The sequence below is a fragment of the Siniperca chuatsi genome, linkage group LG9 (genome assembly GCF_020085105.1).
Source record: "Siniperca chuatsi isolate FFG_IHB_CAS linkage group LG9, ASM2008510v1, whole genome shotgun sequence".
In the NCBI taxonomy this organism is placed as follows: Eukaryota; Metazoa; Chordata; class Actinopteri; order Centrarchiformes; family Sinipercidae; genus Siniperca; species Siniperca chuatsi.
Genome location: NC_058050.1, coordinates 8,417,219 through 8,440,985, shown reverse-complemented (window position 1 = coordinate 8,440,985; position 23,767 = coordinate 8,417,219). Strand labels below are relative to the sequence as shown.

Below are 23,767 nucleotides of genomic sequence, written 5' to 3'. Positions count from 1 at the left end.
TTTTAGCATATATCTTGCTGGTTTAGGAGTGGTTGTAACCTGTCTGATTATGAAGAAATGCTGTTGTGGTCACTCTCTTGATGTGTGATTTTATTAGACATCACAGGGAAAAGGAATTTCTTCTCTATAAATAAATTTCCACCTACTGTAACAACCTTTTGGAGGAGGTTATTATTAGAACGCATATATATCAATTATTGAGGAAAATGAAACCCATATGACCTTTTCTTAAGCCACAAGATGCACCGTAACTAAGTAGTAATATTCTTTGTAATTGCGGATTAACTTTTGGATTCCAAAATGAAATCTAAATTCTTCGATACATAATTATTAGATGAGGTTTCTAAAGGACAAGATCTCTAACTATTTTTTTAATTGGCATTCACATGTATTGTTTGTATTGTTATGTATTCACATGTAAAATCTGTCAAAGCAGGAAAACAACCTAGACAGGTTTACATTGCAACCAGAGCCTAGAGACAAATCAAAACACAGTGTGATTTGAATCCATGACTATCTTGCTGTGTGGGGACTAACTACTGATGTGAAGAATATGGCATTTATTTTTTAAAATGATGTAAAAAGTCACAACAAAGTGAGAATAAACTACTCAATCATTTCATCATTATTATATGATCTGCATGGTTATGAATCATTAAGCCACTACCTCTAGAGTGGAATATTTTTTCCTTTGAGAACTCCTCGTGGTAATACATTGGTCCATAAATTCACAGTAAATGTCGAAGTGTCACACAAAAGTCAGTATTGTTGTATAATAAGTTCCTGGTGTTGTGGTGTCTCTTATTGAATGCATGGCTAATGTGTTTTATATGGTGTAATTGTCGGCTGACAATTGACTTTAAATAGTGTAGTGAAATAATGAGTCAATTCACAGTACATTGCATAGTCTTTGAATACTGTTCACTCCAATTAATCTATATCAGGCCATAAATTTCTTGCACCACATTGGATTGTGTGTTGTATACAGATGCACAGCAATCCTATAAACTCAATGACTTCATGGTTTTTAATTATCTTTCTTCTGGCAGAATCAGACATACTTTATTGATCCCCGAGGGGAAACTCTTTTGTTACAGCAGCTTGCCTTTACGTCAGTGCACACAGGAATAGAAGTACTAGCAAAAAATATAATACACTATAATACAGGTCAGATAAATTAAGTACCAAGTGGGTATAAGTATAAAATAAAATAAGTGTGAAGTACAAAGTGGGTTTACCAGTTGATGATGATGATAATAATAACGGTATAAGGTAATAGTGCATGATAATACTGCACTAATGAAATACAGCAATCCTGATGCACTAATAATGAAAGATCATTATATTGCCTCTAAAATGTTACTAGCAGCTCATTACTGCCGCTCTAGCAATCTTTCTGTGAAAAAGCTGGTAATATTTTATAAAATGGCATTTTGAAATAAATTCACTCAATGCCAAATACTTGCATTAATTTGCAAGTATACACTTTGACCTGCCTATAATCTGTTTCCTTAAATTTTGCTATCCACTTCAATGAAATTACTTCTGCTGCATTTTCCTTGTTTTCACCATAGATCAATAAAGTTAATTCAATCTTAATGTTACCGCTGACTAAGTGTTCCCAGAATAGTCATTCATATAGTCCTATATAGGTATATTTACTACAAAATAAATTTAAATGCTACTAAATTAAGTCATTTATTTATTGTAAATCTGTGGATTGATTTCAGTAGAAAATGTTGATGTAATACTATGCATCTGTTTTTTATTATCTTACATGTTAGTTGATCTCTTAACTCAGTTGTTTTCAGATCTTTGATCCTGTGTAGTTTGATTTTTTCATCTCTCTCGCACACACAGCGACACACAAGCACACATCAGTTTTCCACTTTAGGCATTCTTGGCTCTTTGCCTCCCTTCTCTTTCCACCCCTACTCTGTTTTGCCCTTCTCTAAAGATTTGATTAATTCATGGGTGAGAGAAGAGAGACTCAGAGCACACATTAGCGGAGGAGTCACCAGGAGTTCACTTTGAAGAGAAGAAAGACATATAGCCATGACCTCCAGCAATGATCTGTGGATGCTTTGGCTTGGCCCAGCCTATAAAGGGGTTTCTTTTGGTTATATTTTCATTTGTATGATCTAGAAATCTTGGAAAAAAAGTTTAAAACCCATCCCCATAAAATTTTCATAGACGATTATCTGTTTCCCTAAGAAATGTAGGGATCAAACTGAACACGCAATTGCCTGCAAATGCAAGTAACTCAAATATTTTGTGCACAGTTAAACCAAACTCCATATTGGGAGCTTTGTCCTCTACAGAATCATTAAGTAAGTAAACTTCAATAATATAACACTTTTCAAAAGATTAGTAAGGGAGTGCTTTAGAAGGAGAAAATAATTGTTTGTTTTCATGTTCTCTCTTCCCTTTGCAATGACTGTTGATTCTTCAACATGAAGCACAATAACCACTACATTCAGATATTAAAGTATATTTTACACTATCATGTGCCTTTTGATATTGTTTATTGAAGTGTTCTCCCTCTCCAGAGGAAAATTAGTAAAAGCTGCTCAGAAATAAACCAAGAAATGGCAGGGTAAATTGTCTAGCAAAAAAAAAGAAGACAGGTTTAATCCTCAGGTAAATGCTCTCCCGAGTGCTACACTTTTTAATTCCCCATGTTAATTAATCTAGGATAATCAAACTCTTATCACTCACATAGAGGAAACCAGTAGAAGGCAGGGTGGTTGTAAACATTTAATCAGTCTCCTTCTCTTTCCTCTCAACATTTTGAGGCCACAGAGAGGCTATATTTCTACATAAATTAATTTCTTAATTGTGATTTGAGTCTCCAACTATGGTCTCATCAACCTGGAAACAGTACATCTCAGGCTGGTGATAACACACAGACTTGACGCTCAGTCTTTACTTGATAAATGAAAGCAGAAAGACAGACAGTGGGCATCCTGGTCATGGTTTAGACAGACAGACCGACAGATAAATGTAATGAAAGAGGCCGACTGACATAGAGATGAAGGGAAAAGGCATAAAAGAGCTATATGAGCAGATAATAGAGACCTAAAACCCAGGGAGAAATTTTTGAGAAAGAATTACTAAGTTTTAAGAATCTAAGTTTTTGGAAATATAAATTAATCTAGAATTCAAATGAGCACTGAAGTTTTTTCATATCCTCTCTTTTAATCAGTTAATTAAGAGAGAGAGCGAGAGATTGAGAGAGCTGGAGAAATAAATGAGACTCACGGATATCAAAGATTTACAGTATCTGTCTCCATGTGTCCCACTTCATAGTTCTGATTAGAAGACTCTAAATAAGACCCTTTGCCATTAACCTTCTGGATATTGTAAAGGGCAGAATGTTTCAAGCTGTCTCTTGGTTTAAGAAATAAGTTTACTTTTTAGTCCCCTCTTTACTGTCAAGGTTTTCCATTTCCATTTGAATAATTAAATCCGTTATACATAAGCATTTTAGGGATAATAAGTATATAAATATAAATTTATTCTATTTCCTGGGTACTGTGACCTTGGCACAAATACGTGTTGAAAATGTTGTCGCCCTGAGGATTTAAATCCTTTTCTGTTATTGAACTTATAATGATTCAGGTGTGTCAGCTAAATGCTGAACACGTCTATGTAAATTTCGACTTCATCTTTCACAAGGGCTCCAAGCCATACAAATATGAAATGACTTGCTCAAGGTTATCTGCCACTTTTCACACGGCCATTCATAATCATTTGTTGAATCTCCTGCTCCTTTAAAACCAGAGTGTGCTCAATAATCCTACCTTGTGCAAAGCAATCGCATTATCTGAGCACTAAGTTTCAGGCAGGTGTGTCATATGTTGAGGTTTAACCAGATAAAACATGATGAATTGACTGTCACAGACAATTATCTTTCAATTTATTCTAAAGCACTTAAGATAAAGGTTTTATAAAACATTTCTTACAAGCAAAACACAAGAAACGTGTTTATGTATCTGCAGATTATTCCATTTCAAGTGGTTTTACAATAACACATAGCCTTATCCTCACATCATTCAGTGTACTGCTGTACTGAAAAATAATATAAAGGGGATTTTTGTGATCGCTCTCAGTACTATCCGCTGCTGTTTTGTAAAACAAATAATTACAACTGGCATGTCATGAAGAGCTGATTGAATGAGGGTTACCCATTAGGCCTGTCACAATTATTACATGATTGCCTGATCGTGATTATTTGAGCTGGCCGCGATCATTTTGCATAATTGTTAGATTCCATAATCAAAGAAAGTATTGCAGTTGAATATTATTTATTATTATTTACATGTTGATGTTCATTTAGTCATATTTGCTTCTATTCTTAATATATTACATTTAATCCAGGTCTTCTCTGAATAATTACAGTAATATTTTATTTGTTTGTTACCTGTAATGCAAAATAAAGACCATGACCGACTGCCGACACTTACAGACACTTTAGGGCAGTGAGTAGGTGCAGGTGCAAAGTGGAGCTGCACAGCTTTCCGACTGTATTGTGGACTTTTGGAATATACAGAGATAATTTTGTTTGAAACAGGGAAAGTGGATTAATAAACCCCTTTGCTTTAATATACAAGAGGAGTCACTGTGAGCAGTGTGGATATATTTACACACTGTACCAAGTTTTTTTTTATATCCTACAGGTGTGTTTCCATCAGCTTTTGAGGCAAATCTACCTGAGCACAAGTTTCCAATTCCAGGAAAAAAAGCATGTTGCTGTCTAGACCTTACTGCTATTGAGCAGATTATTTTGTTTCAGCTTATGAGAGACCATATTTCTTGGTTTCCAAAGCAGGATGATGACAGAGAGGTTGGTTCTCTTATTTATAGCGAAGCCCCCCCATGTGTGCAGCAGTGAGTTTGAAAGCTCTGGAGAACGTTATGCTAGAGATCATTTACAAACAGTCCTTTGCTGCTTCATTTCAGTGTGTTTGAAGCCAGATTAGAATTGTTATGCAATGTAATTGGACCAAACAGCTGATCTGTCATGTAATATTCGCTACGTCATTATTTATTCGACAAACACGTTTCCATCGCCTATTTGTTGCATAAACTCTTTTATGGATAAAAGGGAAAAAAAACACCTTAAGCGAGTGTAAAACCTTTTTAGTGATATTGTGGAAGTTTTGTCAAATTTTGTCGCTTCAATCCAGCTTTTCTAATGAGATAATTTGCATTAAAATGCTTGGATGGAAACATGGCTTTGTGTTTTCCTGTTGCATATCAACAAAAATCAAGCGTCCTTCTACATTTATTAACTGTCTTGAACCACTTTTTGGTTACATTAGGTAGGCCTACACAACAGTTTTAGAAAATGCTATTTAAAATAAATCTATGTGCAGCAGAGTGAGAGGGGAAACATTGTTTCAGAATGCGCATGTGCAAACTATTGAAGATCAGTTGACACTCTTTTGCCTATGAGCTCATCATTTTGATGAGCAGACATTAACAACATGGATTTAGACCTAGTTGCAAAGCCAAACGCATCAGTACCGCTGTGTGGAATACATTGAACAGAAAAAGAAATCGTTAATTGCAATTATTTGTATGACAATTAATCGTCAATTGAAATTTCATGTGTGACAGCCCTTGCTGCCATCTGAAGAAATCTGTGTTTTCTGTATCCAGATTCAACTTTCTCTCCTTAAGTGACCCAGAAATACTCTACGGCCCTGTGACAAATTTGTGGACTTCAACAGCAACCAAAATACTCCCCAAATTCTTGGAAACGGTGGAAACAGGTCGGCAGGGGAACTTGCCAGACTTTTTAAAAATGATTATTATTTAATGGTTGAGAGTCTACAGGGCCATGATTCCACTGAAGCTCTGTCTCCTCTCCCCGGAAAGAAGGCGAAAACTCAGATAAGATGTGACAGGCTGATAGCTGCTCGCTGTGGCTGCTTTGGAAAGCAAGACTGTTTCTCTGATGAGAAATGCTCTGGAGGAAGACAGACAGGGCTGGGAGATAGTGAGGAGAGAGAGAGAGAGAGAGAGAGAGAGAGAGCTAGACGGGAGAGAAGGAGGGCGGTACAAAATGAAAATGAAACAGCAAAGTGTTGGACTGTCTGGTATGACCTTTTGCAAATAGATTTTTGTAAACTCGCTCATTTTTTATATTTGTGGAGATGGAGCACTCTCATATGCACACACATAAATATGCACTGAAACACATGCACACCCACACACTAACAATATGACATGCATGCGGGCTAATTTTCAAAGGAAAGGTCAGGGCTGACAATGATTTGAAACCATTTTTGCGATCTGCCGACCATGAAAAATACATGACATTACCGAGGGATGAAGGAAGAAAGGAAGCAGGGAAGGAAGACCGAAAGATTTACACAGGTTAAGGCATAAATGAATGAGCTGAGGACAAAAATCTGTACTCTTTTACCCTTCAATATTAATTTTATGTGTATATATGGTTGGTTGCGCTTATGTCAATCATATTTTCTGGCATAAATCTCATCTTCCTTCATCTGAAGCTTTGGAGGAGGGAGTAAGAGAGAATGTGCACAAAAAAGGGAAAAACGACCAAAGGACGAGTGAGTGCACATGGGAGTGAGACTATAAGACAGAAAAAGTGGCAGTGAAATTGAGAGAGTAGCTACAGGATCTAGCTGACATGAGACAGACAGCCGTTGGCTAAAAGCAGCACTGAGGCCGTATGGAGATGCAAATAGACCTGACACTACACGGGAGATGGCTGCCAATCCATCTGACAAGTCCTCCAGCCTCCATCTATATGACAGGTAATCCATAATTACCACTTTCTGCAACTACAGGAGCTATTATGAATTAGTCCATAAGGCTCTGCAACATTGATGGCAGTAGGTACCCTCACCTGTCAAATGCCACTTTTTGTCAGGTGGTATTACAGAGCCATCATGCTGTAACACAGACATACAAGTGCCTCATACATACAGTATGTAGAACTGTGAAATCACTGATGAATGTTTTTTTTACACATGTTTAATAGTTTTGACTGTATGTAATCCAGAAGTTGAAATATGTCTCAGTGCATTGTGCAGTCCAATGAATTGAACAATTTATTAATTTTGGCTCCACAAGCCTATTCAAAAGCCAACATTTTCCTACCTCTGTTACACTAAATAGACTTTAGAAGTCAGCTCCACCAGAGCAGCTTCCCAGCCAACTGCCATGCATTTAGAGGCAAGAACATGATGAATTCCCATCCAGAGCTACTTAGTATTAAATATCTGTTCCCGCATTTTCTACTTTTTTGGAGATTATGTACCTGGGTATCACTCACCTGGGTAGGGCTGCACAATTAATTAGCGAATATTCTAAATCAAAACTGCAAGAATGACTTTGGAAATTTCCAGATCACACACTATTTTTGAAGGAGAGGGTTTTTTTTGTTTCTTTCCTTTACTGGACATTTTGTTGCTTCACACAATCACCAAACAGAAGGTCACCAAATTCATGTTTCAATTCTGCGTAACAGTTCAGACTTTACAAATATATGAGGTTCAAAGTTCATTTTTGATGTTGAGAAAACAATCTCACCACAAGGTCAATGTAGTAGCTGTTATGGAGCTATCCATCATATCACAGGATCTTCATCAGCAGATGGAGCTTGCCCAGTTGTCAAAAAACTGTAGGTTGTAAATTTTAGCCCTTTAATGACTTCTTGTCCATGTTAGCTTTAAAGCTGAGGTCCATAGTTTATCCTTGACCTTGCAAACAGCAGAATTTGAAAAGCCAGAATTTTATGACAACCGGGCAAACTCCATCAGCTGATGAAGATCATGTGACTTAATCGAAAGCTCCAGAACAGCAACTAAATGGGCCTTTTTTCTCAATTTACAAATATCTGTCAGGGGAAGACAATTTTTACTAAAGGGTAAAATCTAGAGCTGCAATTAAGACTGAAACCCTATATGAGTGAAGTTATTGAGCCTCATCTCCAACAGCAACTGTATGGAGCCCATGATGCTGTAACCAAAACAGTTTGTTTTATCAGGTTTCAAATAAGTCAGATCTTTTTATGAGTCAAAGGCGCCTCCAGTCAATGTTGTCAACTCATGTCTACAAAATATACTGTGTGTCAACTTGCAGACAGTTTTCTAAACATTAACATCTCCTTATTTGATTGACATGTTTATTACACAGTATTTCAGACATGGGAAGCTGCGTTGATGTCATGTCTAAACTGCTGTCTGAGACTTTTTGTGCTCTTCCCTCTGTGACACAGAGATATCAAAGGCAGCGTTAGTGATGGGACCCACTGCTGTTACATATCTGAGAGGCAGTGAGTCATTCACGGTCAAATGTGTCATTTGTTTTATTTTTCGGGGTAGATAAGACACCGAAACATCAGGTCTTTCAACTTGAAGAAAAGGCAAATGACATTATCATCTCCAGTTGTGATGTAAGCATGTCCGTGTGTGTTTTCGTGCCACACTGAATATGAAAGAGCTGGGGGTGAGATGACAGAGCTCAGACTGCTTACGAATCAGTCATCAGTAGGTTGCACTAACTTTATCTTTCTCATACTCCAGTTTTGCCCAGCGAGTCATCAGGCTCAGGGTGAATAATTCATCTTAAGGGGCGGTTTAGTGTGTGTCCTAGTTAGCATTTGCTTTGCTGACACCTGCTGGTGCATCCAAAACAAAAGCAATTAGATGCACGGTCCTCCAAGGAAACTCTGGCACTCTTTCATCCCCATTCAAATACATTTGCTGTGTACCCGCTCCATGTCTTTGCTCCTCTCCCAGAGTTTCAAGACCGTAACTTCCCGCTGACAGATTCCCCCATGCTCTGCTGCCTTTTGTTGTTATCTGATTAACTGGAGCGAGAGACCAACCAGGATTCATTTCACTGCTGTCTCTCCTAATTTCATTTCAGGCTGTTTCCCAAACAAAGCCTAGAATCTTAAGCTTATCCTCATACGTCTCCTGCAAACAACACAGAAGCATGAGACACGGTATCTGTACCTTCAGTTTATGCATAGTGAGTTAGGATTTTATCAGTTTTTACACCATGTGTCCTTTTGAGAGCTGTGTTATTTGTCTTTATGTTGTTTTTTTCCAAACATTTTGAGCTACAGAAATATGACAAGTTTGTCACATAAATAAACTGTCAATCAAGACTTGGGCTGGACGATATCAATCACAATATAAACTAAGTTACTATTTCTGTTAAGCCTAAAGATGGCCTTAAGCTTGATATCTGCTAGTACTAGACTCAGAACCTAAAAATGACTAGGAATTGTTTAGCTGAAAACAGAAAATCTATTTAAATTTGTAAAAAATAAAATACATTTTGCTTAACAAAAATAAGCAAATATTCAATCTTCTCCTTAACAATTATAAATCCTGCAGAGTGAAATGTTTGCAGCCAAGGAGTTTATATCTTGGGTCAGTTAAGTTTATTGGTGTAAATCCCTCATTTTTGTTGCTTTTGAGCTCTATTTTGTTTTTGAACCATGCTTTTTATTGTTAAGAAAAATTTCTACAACAACCTAAACCATAGCAAATAAAATAGTATATACATATAATAACAGATAACAAGACAACAAATGTAAAATGAAAAGCAAAGTATTCAAAAACAAGGGAGAAATAAAATAAATTCACACAACAGATTCAAAGCATCTACTTATGTCCCCATGATCCCACCTCCATGTTTACTCTCACGCACAGGACAGATGCTGTATACATACTGTGTGTTTAAGACATGTTTAAGGCACATTTACAAAGGAGTAGATAAAACAAAATTTAAAAAATACAAATAAAATACAAAATCAATTTGAATTAAATAAAGGTTGCCACAGAACTATTCAGGAGACAATATATTGTATTTACTCCCACCACATTTTGGCGCCAAGATATGTCAAGCTAGATGCTAATCTGTGTTGGTTTCCCTGGGATGTGTCAGAAGCGGTACCCAGATTTCCAAGAAGATGTCCAGTTTATTGTTTATCTTATAATTGAGGCACTCATAGGAAGCTGTTTCTGTTTCTCCAAACTATCAAGAATGGCTTAATACCCTAATTAAGCCATTCTTGATAGTTTGGAGGTTCACTCTCCTTCCCATGTCTTAGTATGACCCTCTTAGCAGTGGTAATGGCAACTTTTAGCCACTTCAAATATTTAGCGCTCAGATCTTTTGAAATCTTTTGTAATTTTCAAGAGGCACACTATTGCTGATCTTCTCCATGATCTTTTGCCGGAAAGTGACCAATGAGGGGCAACTAAAAAACATGCGCACTAGGCTGGAGTTGCATCTCCAGCACAGGCCGGATGGTATCAGGCCCATCGCCTGTAGCCTTGCTGGAGTGAAATAATAGATTCTATTGAAAATTTTATGTTGAGTCAATTTTGATCTAGCATCTCTCATTGGGAGAAGCATCTGCTCTACCAATGTACTTCAATCATCGTAGTCAAATGTAATCCCTAAATCGCTCTCCCACACTATTTCCAATCTTCCAGTGCTTACGCTATATTTGCATGCGAGGTAGCTGTAAATTGAGCTTGCTGTACTTGGCAAGTCGGAATTTTTTTTTATTAGGTTGTCTATATCCATTTGTGGGGGGGGGGGTCTAGATTAATTTTAAGTAGACAGTTTCTGAGTTGGAGATATCTCCAGAAATAATTTTTCTGTAGATTAAACTGACCCTTCAAGATCTCAAAGGATTTCAAAATGTTCTCCTGGTGGAGACATCCAATGTCCCTTGTTTTACCAGTCCCTCTAGTAAAATTATTTCCCTCCTATCCTCATTAAAAGGTTGTTCCAAAGAGAGAGACACCTAATTGGTTAAGAAGAGGGAAGATTTCTCTCTCTTGTGTGTCTTGTGCCATATAGTTTTGGTGTGCAACATAATTGGGTTGTCCAGTTGGGAATTCTTAAGTAGTCAGCTGTTGTCCTGTCCTATATCAACCCATATTGTTCTGTTGTTACTTTCTGATAAGAGTGATCCTATTTGGGCTACTAGAAAGGCCTCCTGATTGACCTGAATATTGGGAAGTTTCAAGTCCCCATTTACCCGTTATGGCCCACAGTCTGCCAAGTTTTATTCTAGCTCTTTTCCCCACCAATTCCGTGAACATTTTAGCAATGGATTTAAAGATATTTGCAGGGATGTTGAGAGGCAGCATACATATACTGTAGATCAGTTTGGGGAGTGATAGCCATTTTCATAACCTGAACACACAACCCCACAAGAAGATTAGGAGCTCATCCCAACTTTTAAAGAGAAGCTGAATCTTTTACAGGAGTGGGTCAAAATTGTTATTCTATTATATTATTATATTATCATATTGACAAGTCCAGGGTTTACGTACGTTATTAAACACTACTGTAGTTTATCAACAGTACATCATTGTTTTCTAATTTTGCTATTGAAGAAATGTTATATAGTTTACATCACACAGCCTTAAGAATAAAATCAGTTAACAACAACAAAAGTCATTTGAGGCACAGATTTTCAGACCAATGAGATGTGTTAAATATGTTAAAAGTCCTTTAAGAGCTTCCTACATTTACATAATGACTGCTAGTAAAGTCCAATGATGGTGGCAAGTCCATTCTGTGGATGATTTGATATGTCATTTCAAATATCAAAATAACAAAGTTGACATGTCAGTCTCCCGTTCCAAAGCAATGCCCCTCTAAAAAAGTTAAACCAGTGTGACTGCTCTAATAAAAAAAAACTGTCAAGATCTGAAACCTCTGAGAAACCCCATCCAGTGCATCTAAACTTCCTAAATCAAATTGATAAGATCAGTGAGCTGTAGTTTAGTCCCTGTAGGGCAATAAACACGGATTATTTTCTTTGCATAATTGGCCCACAAACAATTCTTACAATCCCTGTCTGACCCCAGACAAACCCCATGGCTGGAAATGAGCTTTTGTGGGTTGTAGGAGTAAGTCGCGAGGCCTTTTGAAGAGTCTTTTTTTTAGCTTTAATAATTTGGCTCCATGTGGATTGAGTGGTATGCCTCACACTGAGCCAGGGCCTATGAGGCTTAAGAGAGATAACTCCAGAATTATTCCTAATAAAGTTATCTGGATTAAACCATATGAGTGTGTGTTTGTATGACTGAGCTCTCATCTAATCCTTGATGTATTTTTTCTTCATTCACCTTTTTTGGAATTTACATTAGTGTGTCGAGATGTACGCTCAGTCGTCTGAGATAGAAACACAATATAACTTGAAAGAAAGGAAGAAGAAAACCACACAACCATCATCAACCAAACAGCAGTACGCCTCGTATTTCATGTTGATTCGTCTATGGGATTCAAATGAGCGGGAGCACACGTCGAGTGGGCTTGATGGCTCAATCAGTGCAAGTTAATTACAGTCTCAGCTGGGAAGAGGCGCAGACAGAAGATCACCTCAGTGCAGATTGTGAAGCACAGTTTTAGGGTCTCCTGAAGGGCACATTATTTGAGCTGAGAGAAGGAGGGAGGAACAAGACTGTGGCAATGATGGGGTGTTGAAAAAAGCAGCAGGCACAAACAAAGCTCCTCATTAGCTATTTGCCACTTCGGGGCATAACTGGCAAGTCTCACAAAGTGAAAAACAGAATCAAAGGCACATAAAATGGGGAACCTCAATAAACAAGTCCTCTGTGTGACCAATGAAGAAGTAATTAAATTGTGTTGACAAAGTCTGCCTGGTCAAAGAGACGACTGAGAAGCCAGCAAAGTCACTTTTATCTGTATGGTGTCAATGAAGAGTGCAGAAAATATGGTTAATTAGTGCCTCTTTGGCTGTGCCATTGTGCTGTACATTTCTGAAGAAGGTCTTTGATTCTCCTCCCATATTTGTGCTCAGTTTCTTCATGGCTCAAAGGAGCAGGGACCTTCTTATGAGAGCAAATGAAAGGTTTGAAACAAACAATACAAAGGGTTAGATCAACTGTATGAAAATAGTGTCTGAATGCATAAAAGGCAGATTTCATTTAGACTCCTCTTGGGTGCTGCTATTTGGGAAAATTACTGGAAGTAAGTTAACTTAACATTTAGATTTGTAAAAACCTTAACTGCTCTTAATTGGCTGTACTGTTGTACACACAAGAGTATGGTCTGTTTCTCCTGTCACTTTCCACTGACAAGCCCCAGTGTGATGTTTTGGACAGGCTTCAAAAAATCTGGCATTAATATGAGTTTGATGATATCCGATTATCCGAAAATTTAAGGAATGCTAGTATCAGCATATAGAAATTAATAGGAGAGCACCAGATGGTCCCATAATTTGATTAAAAGCCTGTCAAAGCTCCCCTCTGTTTACGATTTGATAGGGATTTTGTTCAGTTGTATTGGCACCAACATATTCTTGTATATTTTGTTTTATTAGCCTAGTACTCGAAAGCAGAAAAACAGTTTTTATCTCCCAGAATTTTCCTCCAAAAACACTAAAAGCTCATGTCATTTGAGTTCACCAATGACAAGCTTAATGCAATACTACTGGATGCTGGATGCAATACTTACAACTGGAAAACTTGTCACATTGGCACATTTCTGTGGCACAAAGATGCTAAAATTATGACACAATTTAATGTGCGCATTTTTTAATCTCTAAGCATTAAACCAAAGTATATGGAATCTATTACAGTAAAACAGCATTTAGAAATACTTTTTAGGGGTGCCCCTGTAGCTCACCTGGTAGAGCGCATACCATTAAGGAGTCCTTACCGCAGTGGCCTGGGATTGATTCCAACAGGGGGCTGCATGTTATCCACTCTCTCTCTCTCCCACCTTTCCTGTCTCTAACTACAGTTGTCACTGTCCAATAAAGGCAAAATGCCCCAAAAATTTCTTTAAAAAGAAATACTTTTTAGCAGTACTTTGGCAATCGACCAGTCAGACAAAACAAAAAATTTTAAAACGTCTACAGGGTCTGGCATTACATAAGAACCATACAAAAGAACAGCAGGAGTCTCCTTTACTCTATTGTGTTTTTTCTTTAACTAAATGCATACAGCTTGAAGTCCCTGTTGGCTCTCAAAGCTTGAAGAACAGCATCAGAGTGCCTTGACAGAGCCCAACTCAGGCCTTTTGGGAGAGCTCTGCCGCTTTAAAGTCCTCGATCATAGGGAGGATTTCACCACCATCAATGCACTCTGAATCAGCAGCTGGGACTGCTACTATGTCAAGATGTCACCATTCAAAGCACTGTAGGGCACAACATGAGCAACAAGCAGTATTGATCTTTTTGCCACACACTGCGAGACAAAGTACTGCAACCAGACTTGGAGCTGTAAACTGCCTCCAAAGTGCACCTCCCCCCTGCTTGAGGTCTTATCAGATGTCCTTGTGTGGAAATAGGAGTTTTGAGAAAAACAAACTTTTCTCAATTAAGGAGCGCTTGGAATTAGACGCCTCAGAACTTTGAGGGGTTAATGAAAAGTCGAACAGTGTGACCTGCTAATTACAGATGTTTAACTAAGATAATGCAACGCTATTAAGCCCGCTGCTCATCCATGTGTGAGCGTCACATTAGATTTCCTTCATCATTTTTGAAGCAATTATGGTTATAACTCTAAGACTAATGATGTACAGTATAATGATACACAGAGAGTGTGTATATGTGCCTGTGTGTGTGACAGACAGTGGTAGTGCGTGTATACAGCTCCACTAGTGTGCATGTCATGCAGGGCCTCACTTGAACTCGTTGTATGGGACACGTTTCTCTGCTTCTATGAAGCTACTGACTCATGCTGGGGTTTGACTAACCAGGGGGGACTGGGCGCAAGCTCTGCATTTGGTTGGCATCCACGAAGCCAGTCTGGGCTCATTAAATCCCCAGATGGCTAGGGCACAGGAGCAGCAGAGTGAATAGTAGTATTACCCAGCGGGGTGAGCCATGGACCAAATGGTGCCCTGATCTGGCTCAGGACCACCAAACCACGTCGAACCTTCTAGCGGTGAGCTCATCTGCTAAATGGTTTATCTCACTATGTTTTTGTTTTGAAGTCTAGAGTGTGTAATGTGTTTCTCTTCACAAACACGACTATAAGGATGGTTTTACATTATTCATATGTGGGGAACACAATGAAGAAAATAAGCTTGGTGGTGGGAACAGGCTTGCAGATTTTAAGCACTCTGACAATCGATGCAATCAAATCACAACATCCTCGGCTGACTAACCCAGTTGTGTGTTAAGGTGTTAGGAGCACCGACATGTGTAAGCTTTGGAGCTTAGACATGTAGCCTCAAATGTAACAACACATCGGTGCTACGGAGATACCACGTGGAGACCGCAAGAACTCTGGGTGTGTTTTCAGATGTAGAAGTAGAGATTGTTCAGAGTGAAGACAACATGAAGCGAGTTAAAAAAAAAAAAGGCTCAGTGATCTTCTACTTTTTGGTATCTATCAAAGACCTCTCCATTGCAAACCTTCTACTTGCAAACCGGATTGCCGCTCTATCACCATGAATGAAAGAACGTAAACACAACAATTGCATGGCAGTAGTCTCTTATCCAGTAATGAGACAAGGCAAAGTGAAAGTTACTTGGATGTTTAAGTTAACTGCATAGCCCACTGTCGCTCTATATCACAAAGTGAAAGAAAAAATCTAAACATAGCTACTTAATATAATTAAAGCATGATACAGCCTGATCACATATGATACATCCGTCTAGGGTTGTCAACTTGACGTGGTGCCTTTACGTATATAGAACTATAGATCAGAGAGAGAGGTTTCTAGAATGGGGCTGCCGTTAACCCCTTGCATCAAGTATGAGCCCAATTGTAGAATCAGGCTGTCAAAACAACAATATAAAAATCCTAAATAATAAATGGATGTAAAATAATACAACTCACCTCCAATAGAACCAATGAAAGATGAAAAGCCTTTCTACCAGATGAGGAGGATACTTTTGTACTTACCTCCACAAGCAATTTATAGTAACCTACGGAAAAGGCTATGAGCTGGCCTGTGAAGGTCTACCACAGGGACTTCAGGCAGTTCAGCAAGTACTTGGAAATATTACTCTGCCAACATCAGCACATGCAGCTGCTTGATTAATTAAGCAATAAATAAATCTTCACAAATTGGCTCAGCCCTACATGCCTAGCCTCAGCCCTTAACTTAATCATATATCTAATTTTAACCACAAACCACAAAGTCCTATCCTCACGCTGGGGACCCACCATATTGACCTCATACGTTGCACAGATGTCATCACCTTGAAAGTGTAGAACTCTAAATGATCATCACAGAGATCGAAGAAGTGAAACACACACGCACACACAACACACGAGGTGTGAGAGAATTCGCAAACAGATGTAGCGATCAATTCGACTGCTTAGAAAGGAGAGCTGTTCAAACAGTGCAGATGGCCCTGGCAGGGACAAAATATCATCCAGAAACCCTGCTGTTTCTCACAGCCTAACTCACCTCCCACTTAACACCACCCTCACATGGAACAAATAATAGTCTATTCTCCATTGATTGAGAACAGCTCTATGAACGTGACAAAATTCTGTCCAAATCAAAGTTACACAAAAGAAATTATTTTAACTCTGAGCAAAAGCTCATTAGCAAGGTCCTGTTTAGTAAATGTAACCAGCTCATTGCAATTCTACACCAAAGACAATCGGAGCGCTTTTCGAATAGGAAGACGTCTGAAGAACAGCATCTACTTTGGGTACAGGAGAGACTCATAAAGCAGAGAGAAAAATGTTTTTTGGCCTCCTTATTATCTGTGGCAAACAGACAGCTGGGGGAAACTGAGAGGTTTATGAATAATAGGATGAAGAATAGAGCTGTGGGCCCTGCCGCTGTGATTAGTTTAGATTTGCCAGGCTTTAGATGTGTCAGTGCGTCTTTTTGTATCTCACTATATCACCATTCCATGCTGGCACTATAGCACTTTTTAATGGACTCAGATACCCAGAGGAAATTTGTTTCTTACAGACAAATTTAATCAATCACATGAAAATACAGTGATTTCTCTTTTGTGCATTACTAAAGGCTTACCACTCTCCTGCTAGTGCAACTAAAGGTGGTGCCAGTTGTACAAATGCACTAGGACCCCATGGCCTCTAAGGGGCCGAAATTCTCACTGCTCCTTCAAGCACATCAAAGCATGACATTGAACAATGCTTCCTGCTCATCTATCCAAAAAACTAACAATAAATGAAATATTGTTGTTTATATATAAATAGTATATAAATAAATAACATGTACAATTGTATGTGCTATTTATTGATGTAGTTAATTTAACATTTGGTTTTGAAGTGAATTTACATTACTAGAACTGTAACAATTGGTTGTGTTTGAACCATAATTTGCCAATGCAATAACCTTTTTAAATTTTCATCAAATCAGAAAGTCTGCAATGAGATTAGGATATGGGTGCAAAATATTTTTTGTTGCAGGTACTATACAAATATGTTTCATTGGTTTGCACTTCAAATGCTTGTTTTTAAAATTATTTTATAACACTTATTCTCACAATATAAAGTTGTTATATGCAAATGTTTTAGCAAACATGCCTATAGATACATTGTTTATATAAAATATTGATAAGTGCAGCTTTAAAAATGCTATGAGCAGATTATGAGGGAACATTAAGTAAATAACAATTTTGAGTAATTTAAAACTGTCAAAACATTCTGTCAGTTTCCTGAGAAATGGTGTAAGATTACACAACTTAAGATAGTGTTTTTAGTAAGAACTTTATTTGAAACCGAAGAAGTCATTATGTCCCTCACATCTCATTTTTGTTGCATGCATCTTCCCACACATCTATACTCCAGAAGAAATCACTTAGAATTTAGGTGCTTTGAAGACTTTTGAGATACTGTATAGTAAACAGGGCTGTTTAAATCTTAGTGGATGTGGAAATATGAAAGTAATCAAAACTTTCACTGGGATTTAACACCATTGGGTGAACACATTTCTTACAGGCAGGATGCACAACGCAAAGCGTTCCCAATTATTACAAATAAGGCTCATTTAGAAGATTAGAAAGCACCGTGACACATAAATCAGCATGTGAACATATCAGATGCTACACAAACACCTTTAAATAGGATTTATCCCTCTGGAAATGAATAATTCATCCATGTAGGCATGCTCCATCTATTACACAGTAATTATAGCAACATATTACAGCTGCAATGCATACTAAATAATTCCTGGATACATAAAGCATTACTTTGGTTTCTTTGGGATCTCATTTCAATTATATCCAATTGCTGCTGAATCTTCATTTTATATAAGTAACAGTAACAAAATGAGTCAGATACTGCAGCAGTTTTTCCTGAGCTGAGGAAGATAGAAATAGTCTGTCTTATTTTGGCCTTTTTTTAGAGAATTTTGTCACATAAATGTTTTTGAGATGATTTCTCTTATTAGGCTTGTATCCAGAAGGTCATCGATAAAGTGCAATGAGAAAACTTTTATGAATTGGCGCTATATAATTAAAATTTAATTGAGTTTGTTTGTTTGACCCAAATGGCTTATGTCCACGGGAACTCTAGTTTTGATTTAAAAAAGCTTCAGTAGAGATGGAAAATGTGAGTCCTCATTTTAGTGTTGTTTAACCTCGTGTCTCTCATCAGCTTTCTCTCATAACTTCAGACACAGTAAAAACAAAAAAGAACTTGTGCATACTAGACTGTGCAGTTTTCACTGATTGGGAACAAAGTAGCTTTGTGTGACATAAAAAAGTAATTGTGTTTTAAAGAAAATCCTTGAGCCTCCTCTCCTGAATTCAGCACAGGGGCTGAAAGTTATCAGAGCAGTGAGCAGAAACACAGGTGATGTAATGTGTGCATTGTGCTGCTCTGCCTTCATATTCCTCCACCCATCTCCCTATTTCTATAAAAGCTAGGTTTCCAGCCATCTGCCATGCTGTTATCCTGTGTTTCTCTGTGTACAATGATGCAGTGAAAAAACAATTCTGATGCTTCGAATGACAACGTCAGATTTGAATTGGGGGCTTAACTGATGAGTCAAATGATCTACATATAGGGAGCAGCCCTAATTTTGGCACTATGTTATTGCTTTAAAAATTACACTGATTGGACTAAATAGGAGGCTGTATTTAAAGATCGTCATTTTAAATCTAGAGTGGCATTAACTCTGGTGTTGATTTAAACTTGATTAGCTCAAGAGGTGGCCGTTTGTACCTTTGCCCGGAAAGCATAATAGTTTTTAAGTATTTTTTATTTATTTACTGATATCAGGCTGACAATTAATAATCAGTACACAATTACAAACTAGTTCTTCCACATGAAGAAAAGGTGCACAAATGAATAAATTTACTGGGATCAACCTTGATCAGGCAGTGCAAGGAAATTTTTCTTTTCATCTTCATGAGTTCATGCCAAGAGGCTTTAGATGGTCTGTTTTTTTTGTCAACAGAGAGCCCATGAACAGGCATTGATTTTGTTGCATTAGCTTGTATGGAGGACTGCAAGCAGCCTTTGAAGCTTTAGATGATGGGGAAACCTGACAATGAGCTCTGCAGATAACACTGGCAGCGTTCTTTTCCTTTCCTTTTCTGCAGTGGGGGGAAAAAAGGTGTTTGCTCGAAAAAACTTCAGAATTGAAGTTCTCCTATGTGTGTTTTTGTGCACATGCATGCGCATACACATAGTGTGTATGTATGAACCTTTCATGGAAGAGCGAGGAGACCGTTGATGTGAAAGGAGAAAACAACATCTTGTTGTATCCCCTGCAACTCCTGAATGAAAAATGAACTCACCTGTAACATGTGCTTTCACTCAGAACTTCAGCTGCACACAGACACAAAGTAAGGCTGAGACAAGTTATTGCTATTATACATTTAATTATATTATACATGCCATTAAGTTATGTGTCATAAAATTTAAAAATATGTTACTATAAATAACACAGTAATACAAATTATGATAAATGCTATTACACTTGAAAAATAGCATTATAGTAACGTATATATCTACAGTATAGTGCAACCAAATATGGTCTGTCTCACTCTTATTAATATCTTGATATTGATTTCAACCATATTACTCAGCCCTACTTATTTGTATCCTCACTTCTCTGACTCGAATCTTCTCCTCGCTCCTGCAGGCAGCACTAAGAGAACTGAAATTACCTCACCGATGGAAGACGGTAATCGATTTCCAGGTCACATGAGACTGGAGGTTGTAGGAGATATGAAATAAGAGAAATGAGATGCATCTATGACTTATCCCACTCTGTGGATTGTTGAAAGTCCTTCTGGGAAGCTCAGTTAATCACTAACTCGGGATGATCCAGCAAGGCGGCCTGAGAGAAAATGGGTTCACCAAGAAAGTAAATTACAACACGTCATTATGAAATAACTCCTGTAATGCTTCAAATCCCATGTTGATCATGTCTTTTGCTTTTTATTTTCAGCCATGATGCGAATAGTGCTTAATTTGAGAAGGGTTACTACTGTAAGGCTAGTAGGCATGATGCTGAAACGAAACGAAACGTCTATCTAATCAGTTGTTGGAGTCAGTTATCAGGAAAAATGCCAAACATTCTTTGGTTTCAGCTTCTCAAATATGAGGATTTGCTGCTTTTCTCTGTTTTAAATCACTGTAAATTGAATACTTTTGCATTTTAGACTATTGGTCGGACAAAACATTGAAGACATCACCTTGAGTTCTGGAAACATGTTACAGTATGGACTATTTTACACTATTTTTGACCTTTGATAGACAAAATGATTGTTTGAAAAATGTAAACAAAAATTATTCAATAATGATAATGTTCATTAGTTGCAGCCCTACTTCAAAGACCAATGAAAAGAGTATATATTATGATTTCCCCATCTACTGTATATGTCATAACATTATTACATTCCATTGACTGTGAGATACAGTTTCAAGAATGGAGCAAATACCTGAGATAAGCACTCAAAAAGATGATTAAGTCCTGTGCAGTGCTTCAAATTGATGTCAGAGCATTACTCACACAGACGCCACCACTCAATCATGCATTCTTTATTCGCCTCTTAATTGGAAGGAATGCAGTTTTTAATCCGACAAGCTGTCTTCTCTTGAGATGTCGCTGCTGACTGTGTATGCTTTAAATTCTGAATGACACTGCAAATACCTGTTGATGCGGTCTGTGTAATGGAAGCTGGCAGATCATCTTCTGCGTCCCAATCACCCGCTGCCAAAGTGCAGCTTCTGCACTCCTGTCATAGACTACATCAAACAGCAGCGACTTTCAAAAGCAGACAAGTTGTACCGATTAGCAAAGACAGATGAGTGAACTTTGTCAAAACTGATTGGTTATAATTGATGGTGTGATGACAAAGTTGCAAATGTTGCTGGACTTTATAAAAAATATTGAAAAGAGTAACAGTATGTTAGCATTGGGTGGCTGTGGCTTAGAGATAGAGCAGGTCGTCTACTAATCGGAAGGTCGGCGGTTCGATCCCGGCTTCCCCCTTGGGCAAGATACTGAGCACCAAATTGCCCCCAAGGGCTGTGCGAACGAGTTAGTTTCTTTTCAGTTGGCACCTGCCATCAGTGTATGAATGTGTGCCAATGGGGTGAACGTGATATGTAGTATGAAGTGCTATCCTTATTTGGGGATCAGTGCTAAGACAACATTTAACATAAAGGTGTTTTACCTTGAAACTTGATTCACATTTAAATTGCTTCCACCTATATTCACAGTTTGATACCTGGGGGAAAAAAAGGCGATGTACAGATTTTATATACAGATATCACTAAACAACAGACTGAGCTTGTACCGTCTTTCTTATCGTGTGTCTTAAAGCTGTGAGGCTGTTTCCACAGAGCAAACAAACATTAACCATCAGAGGAGCAGATACATTAATCTGCAGAACATCGTCTCCGGCAGACATTCATAAACCATCTGTTATGACAGCTTACATTGCTAATTACACTTGCTGCCTATTGCATTTCAAAGACAATACGACCATTCTTCTAGGGCCTGTCTGTAACAAAAATGTTGTCAATACACTAACTGCACAGATGTCAGCTGTAGCTAGCTATCAACATACACTGACCATGTGTGGGTGCTGATTGTGCCTTGGGACGAATTCTAAATTTACCAGGAACTCCAATAATCCAATATATAATTATTATTTTTTTTATTTTCTAATTTTCCTCTCCTTCAGGTTCAAAATAAGCACACATTTTTCGCTTAGGTTGAAGCATTTCTAACTCAAGTAGATGCGCCTTCACCTCAATTTGCGACACATATTATAATTTGTTATCACTTGGCATAATGCATTCACTCTTCATCTTTCCATTGATTTTTATACAGTATGCAATTACGCTTTCTAAAATCCACTTTGTGTACTGTCTATGTACCCACTTTCTTAATGCATAGGTAAAGAAGCAGCCCTGACTGTGAACGCCTACCTTCCTTTAAAGGAGAGAGAGCACACTGTAGCCAGTGGTTAGTATGTCTGATAAATTGACTAATCGTTACAGCTCTAACAATTAGTCTGTCAACAGAAAATAAATCAAACAATTTTGATAATCGATAAATAGTTATTAAAGTAATTTATGAGGCAAAAAAGCCTAACATTTGCTGACTGCAGCTTATTTAAGACTTTTCTCTGTCTTCTATCATAAATTGAAAATCTTTTAGTTTTGGACTGTTGGTCAGATAAAACAAGTATTTAGAAGACATCACCTTGGGCTAATTGTGATGACCATTTTACAGTATTTTGTGATGTTTTGTAGACTACTAATCAAAAATTTTTAATGAAAACAACAGTTAGTTTCAGCCCTAATGTCTATTCAGTATGTCCACCCTTGGTGACAAAGATGTGAAAATACACAAAGAGGATAGCGCATTGATTAAAAAAAAAAAAAGAGTCCAAAATGGAGATTAATGTGGGAGAAACAGGGAGGCAAGTTCGCAAGAGCAAAATATGAGAAGAAGCGAGAAAGGGGAAGTAGAGGACTAACAGAAAGAGATGGAGGCAAAAATCAAAAGGCAAAAGCACAATCCAGCTGCTCCTCATGGGCTTCTTTCATCTCGTCCCTTGATGCTGAAGTTGTGGTGTTGGTAAAGAGGAAAGAGCCTCTTTCAGCTTAAAGTTTTGAAGTCACATGTCCAGAGGAAATCAGAGCTTTGTCATAAGTATCTGATTGCAGATTATCCATGTATTGCTCATTTTTAAAAATTCCTCTTCTACAGTATGTTTGTGCATAACAAGTCTTTTTGCGACCAAGATATTTATACTCAAAGAGCTCTCCTGATTATAAATTGCTAACTAGTGTTGTAATTGTGGCATTGACCTTTGGGTTTAAGTATGGCTTTGTTTGTTTCTTTGTCTGATGTGACATTTTTGAATATTGACTCCAAAGTTGAAACACTTTAATAAAGATTTCATATCTGAATATATTTTAAATTCTCAAATGTGAGGACTTGCTGCTTTTCCTTTTCTTACATTATAGTAAATTGAATATCTTTGGGTCAGACAAGCAATGTGAATACGTCAACGTGGGTTATAGGGAATTGTGATGGACATTTTTCATTATTTTCTGACATTTTATAGAACATATGATTAATCGATCAATCCACAAAATAATCGGCCAATTAATTGATAATTAAAATAGTCACTAGTTGCAGCCCTAGAAACAACAACCAACCAACAGCAACCAACAGCAGCCAACAGCAGCCAACAGCAGCCAACTCACAACAACCAACCAACAATAAACAACCACAACTATCCCAAAACAAACAATAACAACTGACCAACAGCAAACAATCAACAAAGCAAAGCAGGAAAACTGCTAGA

The 23,767-nt window shown here is 37.7% G+C and overlaps 1 long non-coding RNA gene across 1 annotated transcript in view; it reads left to right on the top strand.

Annotated features, from left to right (window-relative positions):
* LOC122881800 overlaps nt 1-23,188 on the top strand; it is a 79,340-nt gene extending 56,152 nt beyond the window's left edge. The window contains exon 3 of the long non-coding RNA XR_006379229.1: nt 20,077-23,188. This is a non-coding gene — a long non-coding RNA (uncharacterized LOC122881800). The remainder of the gene's footprint in view (nt 1-20,076) is intronic.
* Nucleotides 23,189-23,767: the final 579 nt, after the last annotated feature.